General features: G+C 39.7%; 1 pseudogene; it reads left to right on the forward strand.

The window, feature by feature from the left end:
• The first annotated feature begins 874 nt into the window (after window positions 1–874).
• LOC136687420 (GDP-L-fucose synthase-like) lies at window positions 875–6,868 on the forward strand (annotated as a pseudogene).
• The last annotated feature ends 3,525 nt before the right edge of the window (window positions 6,869–10,393 follow it).

Below are 10,393 nucleotides of genomic sequence, written 5' to 3' on the forward strand. Positions count from 1 at the left end.
TCACACACCAGGGCGTGGCCTTTTCTTTAGAGGGGGATACACTTGAATATTTGGGTTTTTAAAAAGTAGCAGATTTCACTCGTTAAAATTTAAATATTAGAAACTATGCAGAATCCTCATATGGACCTGAGCTGTATGGAATGAGTTACTGAATTATCAGTTATTACTAATTTACACTGGATTCAACAAGCAGAAGCCAACTGCTGTACACATTATATATGATTATAAATCAGACATATGAATAAATATGTCTATAATGTATTTATTTATTTACTTCTGTCAGGTCCTGATATGGAAATATATTCAAATGTTTTACAGTTGGAAAAAAAACATGCACAGCACATCCTTAGAGTATTTATGGAAATCTAGCGTGGCCCAACAGCACTGCCTTATGTTTCCAAAATGTATACTTTATAAAACAGAGGTGTATCTACAGTGTGCTGCCCACGCTCCAGTTGAAGCTTAAAGGGTTTTAAAGGAAATGAAGATGAAAGTCTGCTGAGATATAAACCATGATAAATGTAATGTGAATTTGGAACAATAATTAAGTGATGAATAAATGACCGAGGTAACTTTTCATGTCCTAAATAAACTTTTAAATCCAGTCTCTTGGGTACAGTTCCCGCTCGCTACAATTAACCCATTACTGTAGTGTGTGAATGTGTTTATTTTCCCCACAAAGCCTGTGTTGGTCTTACATTAATATCAAGACTGATCTACTGAGTTTACTGAGATCTCCTGTTATTGTGGATATTTCTGAGCCTCACTCCTCTCTTGTTGTGCTCAGATGGAGGGACAGACAGAGGGACAGTCGGGGGGTCAGAATGGACGGGTGTGTGTGCTGGTGACCGGGGGCAGTGGTCTGGTGGGGAGAGCCATAGAGAGAGTGGTGAAGGAGGAAGGAGGCGCGAAAGAAGGAGAAGAATGGATCTTCCTTTCGTCCAAAGACGCCGATCTAACGTGAGTCTGACCCTCTGTGGTTTATTTTAACCTTTTCTTTTGGTAAAAATAAATTGGCTAATGTTCTTCATCAAAGCTTCTGTTACTGATAAAAATAACATGGATTCAGGGGCTGTTTTAATTTTCCTAAAGTGTTAATATTGGTCTGAATTCGCTTGAACATTAAAGTCCCTCATGATGTCTTTTTTTAAAATAAAAGTCTCAGGGCCACTTGTTAAAACATAATTAAAGATTTCTACAATAAATTTGAAAAGTGCTCGTAAATCAAACTTAATTACACAGTATTTACTGAGATTTAGTCACAGAATTAACCCCTGACTGGTCGAAAGTAAACGTTTTAAATGATAGAAAAACCATTTCACCGTTTTCCTGTTCTTAAAAACGGAAATTAAACTGTTAGAGAACAGTCCTGAGAACAGTCTGAAACCCTTCAAAACTGTAGCAGTTTGGAGTCTGGCCGTTCACAGTGATTTATTTAATGCCTGAAATCTTATGACGTTATTCTCTCAATGTTATATTTCTCTGTACATCTTATATTTTAAATACTGACCATAAAATATAGCGTCAAATATTCAGATACAATCCAACCCACGGACAGAAGGTGATTTGTGTTCACCCTGAAACCCAAGAGCAGGCTTTAAACCCAACACAGAACATGGCCTGAGAGTTTTTACACCAGCACACGACTGATTTTCACCCCATATGACGGGAGCTGCTGAAACAGAGCTGGGGCAAGGGGTACATTGCAGTGATTGTAGTTAAGAGGCTGACCCACTGCCTTCCTCTGGTGGTGGTGAGTGGTAATTCCAGTAGAACTACACAGGCTCTTGTAGACTCCAACACTGCCTTGTCACGTGAACAGGGCTTAGTGCTTTTGGCTTTGAGATGGAATTAAAGACTAAGATAGCTCAGAGCAAACAACCGGGGGCAGTTAATTTAAATGGTTTAATAAGACAATTGGGTAAGAGAAAAACATCAGGACAAAGCAATTAATGCATAATCTCTAAGAAGAATCACACACCTGTGCAACCACTTACACATCTAAAGTAGAGCTGGGGCAGGTGTTGTGGATTGATTGCACGGAATACAGCTGGAAGTCTGACCCTCTGCCTCCCTCTAGTGGTGGTGAGTGATATTGCCAGTTATTCTTCACCCCCAGAGACTGAGAACTTGGCTCTGATTCAGGGACTAAAGATTATACTCAGACCTCAGAGACTCCTACCGTAAAGACTTCAGACTCAACCCAAACTAAACAAATCTTGCCTGGATCAGTTTGGGAACTGCGTCACATTTGACCCACTTTGTCCGCACTGTGTCCTAAAGGTGGAGACTGGTGTCCTCTCATGAGTGAAGATGTCACAGATGACGTCACAGCTCTGTTGCTTTTCTTCTTTCAGAAACATGGCAGAGACTAGAGCGATCTTTGAGAAGTATCACCCAACACACGTGATTCACCTGGCGGCCATGGTGGGAGGACTTTTCTTGCACTTGAGGGAGAACCTCAACTTCTTGGTAAAGCTCCTCCTCACAAACCGACTTGTGTATAGACGTCTTTCCTGAGAAAGAGGAACGTAAACACTGTCTGTTACCTTTCAGAGAAAAAACATCGCCATCAACGACAACGTGCTGCACACAGCCCATGAGTTCGGAGTGGTCAAAGTGGTCTCCTGTCTGTCCACCTGCATCTTCCCCGACAAGACCACCTACCCCATCGACGAGACTATGGTACGTACAGTCAATGACATCATCTTTATTCAACTCAGAAACACTGAAACCCACTGACTGTGTGTGTCTGGGATTGTAAAACATACCACAGGTAAAAAACAGTTATCCACTGTTAGCCATAGTAGCATTTTTTACATTAGGTCTAATGGAAATCTGCATCTGTCAGACACCAATGTATTTCTCTACTCTGAACTATACATACACAGATCATACACATTCGGTAACTTTCTTGTTTCAATCAGTGGGAGGGATTTCAATGCCACAGTGAAGCTGAGACAGAATCCCAATCGTCTTCGTGACATGGATAAATGAATCAGAGAACCATACGTAATTCTTTAATGTTAAATGTCTAAATGAGGACTCAGTGTTGACAGAAACAATAAAACCATTTAAAATATCACTGAGTCAATGAGTAGGTCCCCAATATGGCGGCTCCTCTACACTGTGATATCAGCTGCAACATGTGGATAGTGACATCACTGGGGTCTAAAACAACTCATCCCCATCATTCGTCCTCAGATCCATAACGGACCCCCTCACCCGTCCAACTCTGGTTACGCCCACGCCAAACGGATGGTGGACGTCTACAACAGGTGAGGAATTATAGACTGACCGTCTGAAGTTTAACCCTTTTAAAGTTTACAGTAGCATTGGTTATGATTATAATGTTCTTTAACAATCACAAACTGAGCCCCCATCCACTGGTGGCGCTGTTTCACTGAACGTAAATAAAATTGAGTAACAATAACCAGTAAAAACATTTTCTGAAATGAATCGTGATTAATCCCATGGCCCTTAAGACTAAAGTTTTAATGAATGGAGATTTAAGTGTGAAATAAAAGAACCAATGTGAGATCAACACAATAATATATTTATATTGTATCGATGTAAAAATATAATCACAACAATAAAGTTAAAATGCTAGCAGTTCCTTGTATTTTCAGGAGGGAGATTTTCGAATTACAAGCTCTTAATTTGCTGAGTGAAAGCTACTGGGAGAGTGTGTGTGTGTGTGTGTGTGTGTGTGGTAAAATGATTAATTAGCATTAAAACATAAATAAATAAATCTACTCTAATTAATTCCCACATTTTTTTACCTGTTTATTTTGACAGCACTAATATGAAGCACACGTTTAATGGTTTCTTCACCTACGTTTGTTAAAGCAGTTATGGTTAAAGGATGTTGAAGGAACTGCAGGACTCCAGGGTCTGAGTCAGGTCTGAGTCAGTCATGAAGAGGAATTAGATTCTGATCAAGCAGAGCTTAGAGTTAGTGGTGGTCTGTTGTAAACGTGCTGAGAGCTGATGTAAACGCCCCGGTTCTCCTGTGTTCCTGCCCTGCGCAGGGCTTGTTTTCAACAGTACGGACGCAAATACACAGCCATCATCCCCACCAACATCTTCGGCCCCTAAGACAACTTCAACTTGGACGACGCTCACGTTCTTCCAGCCCTCGTCCACAAGACCTTCACAGCCAAGAGTAAGAGGCGTTTATCCACTTTAGAGAACGGACCCTGATGTGACCAGGGCCTTTATATAATATCCAATATTTACCTACAATTCAGGCATTTATCAGGCTGTTAAAATAGGAACCCAGAGTTTACAGTCTCCTTGAATGTGTGTGTGTGTGTGTGTGTTAGGAGACGGCACGGCTCTGGAGGTCTGTGGTTCTGGTCGAGGACTCCGTCAGTTCATCTACTCTCTGGACCTGGCTCGTCTCTGTCTGTGGGTTCTGAGGGAATACGATGAGGTGGATCCCATTATACTCTCAGGTACACACTTTATCCTTAATGAAACACACACACACATACATACACACACACACACACACACACACACACACACACACACACTCTAGACAGTGGTTATAGATGTAGATGATATCCAACAGGCAGCGGTCTGATAAACTAACCCCTCTCTCTCTCTCTCTCTCTCTCTCTCTGTCTCTCTCTCTCTCTCTCTCTCTCTCTCTCTTTGTAGTTGGTGAAGATGAGGAGATCACTATTAAGGATGTTGTTGATGCAATCGTTGAAGCTTATGAGTTCACAGAACCAGTGATTGTATCCTTCCAGTCGTACTCCTGCTCCATGGTAAAAAAAAAAAATATATTATAATATTATATTTTTAAGCTTCCCACAGTGTTAAATTCAGCAGAAACAGTAAATATACAGTAAAACAGGACGAAAAACTCTGTCCAGAAATTTTGGGACACTCCTCCTCTACGTTAAAGTTGACTCTTTGTGGACGCAGGTGTTAAAATGTGCTCAGGTCTTTTTTTCTAAAATATACATCCCCTGTATAAGTCATGTCCTATAGTGCAGCTGCACATGAACATAATATCAGCAGGCTCAGTGCCAGGTGTCAGCCAGAAGGGTATAAATCTAAGGGATGAATCTAAGACCATCACTTGTACTTTGTCTTTGACTCTGTGGTCAGTACGACACGAGTAAATCAGACGGTCAGCTGAAGAAACCAGCCAGCAACGCCAAACTCCGCCACTACCGTCCAGACTTTGTCTTTACTGACTTCAAAAAAGGTGAGAGCTAACTACACGCTTCGTAACAGATTTGCACTGATCAGTGACTAAAGATGTCAGTGTTTCTCCTTTAAAACTCTATGATCACCAGTGTATTACATCAGTTTAATGTATGTTCAGTAGATTACAGCCCTTTACTTCATAAAAAGAAGAACACATCACAAATGGAACCTGATATCTCTGACTTTCCAGTTCCACCTTAAAATAGTGAAGCATTTATACATTCTAGCTCCTGTGGCTACAGCAGCATTTAAGGTGGAACTGGAAGTTTTGAATGAAAAGCTGTAGAATAAGAGCTGAATTCAGCTCCATAATCACAGAAGAGTGTGGAGTGGGTGATAATCTGATGGTGGAACTCTTCTGAAAACGTGCGACACCTTAAATTTAAACTACACTAAAGTCATAAAGAACTTTGATGATGTTGCAGCAGAGTGCCTCTGAATTGCTGCTTCTGATGAAAGCTTTAAACACTACTCCGTGTAACTCCATTCCAAAAGGGGCAAGATAACACTCGAAAACGAGGGGTAGGGGTAAAAATAAGAACTGGGATCCACCCTTAATTCGAGGCCTATTCCACTGTGGGATAGTAGCAGTTTCATTTGATTAATAATCACAAGGTGTCGCACAGTATGGAAGTGCTGCTTCTAAAATGTAAATCCAGTCATAAATGTGGGAAATAACCTGGCTTTTCTATGTGGGAACTTAAGACAGAGTCCCATTTCACCCCTTAGCCCTACCCCTCAGTTCTTGTAGGGCCCCTTCGAGTGCAGATGTTTAAGAGTCATACTCCAAATGGATGTGGGAGAATGTGGGAAATAAGCCTCAAGCCCATCCAGGGAGGGCAGTGCTCCTTGTCTCTTATTCACAGAATGCCACCTAACCCCACTTTAATATTTCACGGTTGTGTGAGTTGTTCTGCAACAAACACTGAAAGAACACTGAAAGACTAAGATTAAGTGCATTAGAGCCACTCTAAATACCAAAAGGCACAGGCGTGTCTGACCCTGGTGACTTTAGTGTAGCCCTCTGTTTCCCTCTGGTGGATGAGGAGGGTCTAACAGGGTTGTGGAGCACCATTAGCCCCTCCTCTCTAATGATGATGACAACGACTGCAGACTGAACCTGACTCAGTCAAGTTAACCACACTGAACTGAGCCGGGACATTTACATAAACCTAGCTGTGAAACAGAGGCTGGTAGTTAGTGTTCTCTAGGTGTTGTATAAACAGAGGTTTGAAGAGAAAGTGTTTGTTCACCCACTAAGACCCTCCCTCAGTTCCTCTGGTAACTACTGAAAGGAACACTATGTAATATTTATACCTTAAAATTACAGCTTTGAAATCATTGTGCTGCTCCACTGAGCTGTAACAGAGTATAAAGCCTCTGGCTTTGTTACTTCAGGCTCAGTCCTGCAGAAACTGTGCTTCCCCATTGATTACAGCAGCTTGGGGGCTAAGAAATCAAGGAGGTATCAGTTAAGATTGAGATTCACTGCTGGTCATTAGTGGTCTTGTTGTATCTGATATGAGCAGCAACAGATGGTCTACAATCAGTGTTTAAAACCCGAAACTCTTGTTCATGTGTTTCCACAGCCATCAAGGAAACATGTGACTGGTTTGCTGCCAATTATGAAAGTGCTCGGAAGTGAGTTGTGCCCCCTGCTGGACTGGAGAGGTGGAGGGGTATCACAGCTTCAATCAAAGCACTGTTTGCACTGAAGAAACTCTGAATGACCAGCTAATAAATAAATAAATAAATAAATAAATAAATAAATGTGAATGAAGATTTACAGCTGTAACCCTCAGTCAGTGGAGGACCAGCATGAAGCTCTGCTCCAAAACACCAAACAATGCCTCACACTGAAACAGTCTTTGAGGGTTTTTACAGGGAATAAATGTGTGTTTTATATTGTATTTTTACAGGATATTTTGTACTGTGTGTATGGTTGTCTTGCTTTTCTAGTTTCCTAGGGTTCCACATGACATCACTATATACTGCAGCCACCATTTTGAGAATTACTCAATCAAAAACAAGAATGTTTACATTTTTAATTTGTTTATACCACTATATATTTTTTCATTTAGATGCTATGATGCACTATGAGTGCAGAATTGATGTTATTACCTACATTATGCACTACATAGGGTGGAGAGAGATATAAGATTCAGTTTCTTTGTGGTGTGAAAACAAGATGTCTCCAGTCTCACTTTTTCAGACAGCTTGTCCCCCTGCTTTACGAAACAAAGCAGGCTCCCTTTAACCTGCTGATGTCACGAGGTGATGGGCTTCTGTGCTTTTAAATGCTATGAGACCCCCTCCAGCGCAGAAAGAGTGGGTAAATGTTCCGCCAAAGTGGGGTCCGGAGTTTTGGGAAAGTGTGAAGAAGGCTTTCTGCTCACTTTTTTCCCCCATCACTTTGTTGTTGTACAGTTTTTTCTCTTCAGGAGAATGGTTTTAGCCATCTTTCACATTGCTGTCTGAGATTGTTGTCCACAAAATGACAAGCACTTGAATGGAACCCTAGAATGTTTTCAGTTTTGTTGCTGAGGGCTTTTTACTTCAAATGCATTATTCTAAATCTTTTATGAATTGTTTGTGGGGTTTATTTAGAAAGCTGTTGTAAATTATTTTGAGGCCAGTGGGAGTTTTTACAAAAACAAACCCAACATTTATATATAGATAAGATAAATTAAAAAAATGTTAAACTCACCTGAAGTGCCATACTGAGGTTTGATCTCTACAAAGAATGTTTACTCATTGTGTCTATTGTTATTGATGTCATTGATTTGATTGTTCTGATTTAAATATATTTTTAAAAAATGATGTATATAAATGTTTAGCATAAGTTTTGTTTTTCCTCTTTTTTTCTCAAGATGTTAATTTCAGAAAATAATTTGTTTGGATTTAAATGCAGTGTGAGGTCTTTTCACGAAACACTGATGTGTCCTGGAACAGTTTCCCATTCCTTCCTAGACTCTGTATTTTAGTGTATTTATATAGTGTTTTGATGCATCAGTCTTAATCATCAGTTTCAGAACAGAACACAGCTCTGGAGAATAACTTCTGAAGGAAAAGTTGAAATATCTTTGGCTCCACAATTAATCTCTGAACACACTGAAACACTGATGTACACCGTTTCTGCAGATAGTTCAGGATTCACTGAGGCTAAAAGTCTAAAAACTTACATTCAGAAAATATTTAAGCACTTTCAGAACTCCCATTTCTTTTATGAAACACACAGCTGAGTGTGGGCTCCACACAAACATGAGCCAAACTCTATAATAACACAAGATACGTTTAGTTCATTATGAATAACCACAATATAATGAGCCTTTAGACATTCTTTAATTTATCATCAACATTTTACAAGGCACAACTTCAGCCTCGTTATTAACAAGTTCACATTGTGAACACAGCTGGATGAATCATTGGTGGCTCTCTACCTTCCCTGCAACACATATACACCACCTGCCTCACCCGCAAAGCGATCATTATTGTGGGTGATGCAAACCACCCTGCACACAAGATGTTCAGCGTCCTTCCCTCTGGAGAAAGGTACACAAACCACCTGACTCACCAATGCTGAATTCTCTCTCCTCAGCCACTTGCACACTGTCAATAGAAACCTTCTGCTGCTACTCTAGTCTTACTGAATGTCTTACACTATTTCAACTTGCTGCTACCTATGACCTTTAGATTTACACTGATCTTACTCTTTACTGTTTATTTAGTCTTTATTGTTTACTTACACAGCAAATCCTCCACTGTTAATTCAGCACTATTAGTGTTAACACTGAGAGTGTTAAATTATTACACTAAGTGTCAATTCAATTGATTTAACACTGGTGAAGCTGCTGTGTAGTTAATTTCTTATTTTAAGATTAGGAATTTGTTTTCAACACCGAAGGATAGTGATAAACAAAATTTTGATACATACATTATTTTGTATGTCTTGTATACGTGATGAATTAGCAATAAAGCCGACTTTGACTTTAACTTTGATTTAAATGTCGAAAGTAAAAGCTGCCCTGGACTCTTAAGGGAGGCTGCAAATTTAATTTAAGAGGCATTAAGGCACACCCCTGCTGCTCCATTATCTGCCACTCCATTAGGTTCCACCCCAGCACTGGACAGACCACCTTAGCGCTAGCTACGTAGGAAAGATGCTAGCTTTAGCCAGCAGCAGAGTATCAATCAGACATTTTGGCCTCTTAAATTTATCAGTAGTTGATGGAAATATGAATCTAATGTACATGATCAATTGGTCTTGTCTTACTGCACGTTCTAGCCAATCAAACGGACTGATCTGAGTTAGGCCCACCCACTGCCAGATGATGGTTGATAGTACTGCAAGGCATATAAAATATATATAAATAGTTAAATAATTAATTAATTAATTTAATTAATTAAAGATTAGTACTCTTAAAAAAGATTAAAATGTGCATTTAAATTACTATTAAATAAATCACATACAATTATTTCAGCTTTTATTTCAAATTGTAATTTATTCAAATTTTTTAATCCTTTTAATTAATTTTTTCTTTACCATGTTTGTGCATAAATGCAACCTTTTTCTGTAACACTTTACAATACTGTTTGGTAGTAAATAGGTAAATATGCAGGGACTAAGGAGGAACTAATGATTAACACCTACATCACTCCTATTAACTACCAAAGAGCACTGACTGATTACTCAGTAAGTAATAGTGAACTAATGTTTATGAAAGTTCACTATTAAGTAAGCAATAATTAGTTGTGTGGTGATGGTGGTGGGGGCTGTGAGTGTGTGTGAGGGGGGAGTGGTGATGGTGGGGACTGTGAGTGTCTGTAGGGTGGGAGTGGTGATGGTGGGGACTATGTGAGTGTGTGTAAGCTATGCGATATGGACTGTTACATGTGAAGATGGTTTACGCTTTACTTGGAATTCTTTATTTTAGTACACAATGCCTCTATTTCACATGCCTTCCTTAAATGTACATTCATTTTTTTGCCTAGTATTTCTTGTATTATATTTGCCAAGTATTATAAATCACAGTTTCAGTGTGAGATGTTGCACACGTTACACCATTTCAGGTGTTGCTAGTATACAGGGATTAGTACGTACCAAAAGTGGTGGAAGTGGATCAGCGTAGGGTCATGGGCATTGGAAGCTCAGTGATGAGTCGTGAATATA

Source organism: Hoplias malabaricus, chromosome 2, assembly GCF_029633855.1.
Source record: "Hoplias malabaricus isolate fHopMal1 chromosome 2, fHopMal1.hap1, whole genome shotgun sequence".
Lineage (NCBI taxonomy): Eukaryota > Metazoa > Chordata > Actinopteri > Characiformes > Erythrinidae > Hoplias > Hoplias malabaricus.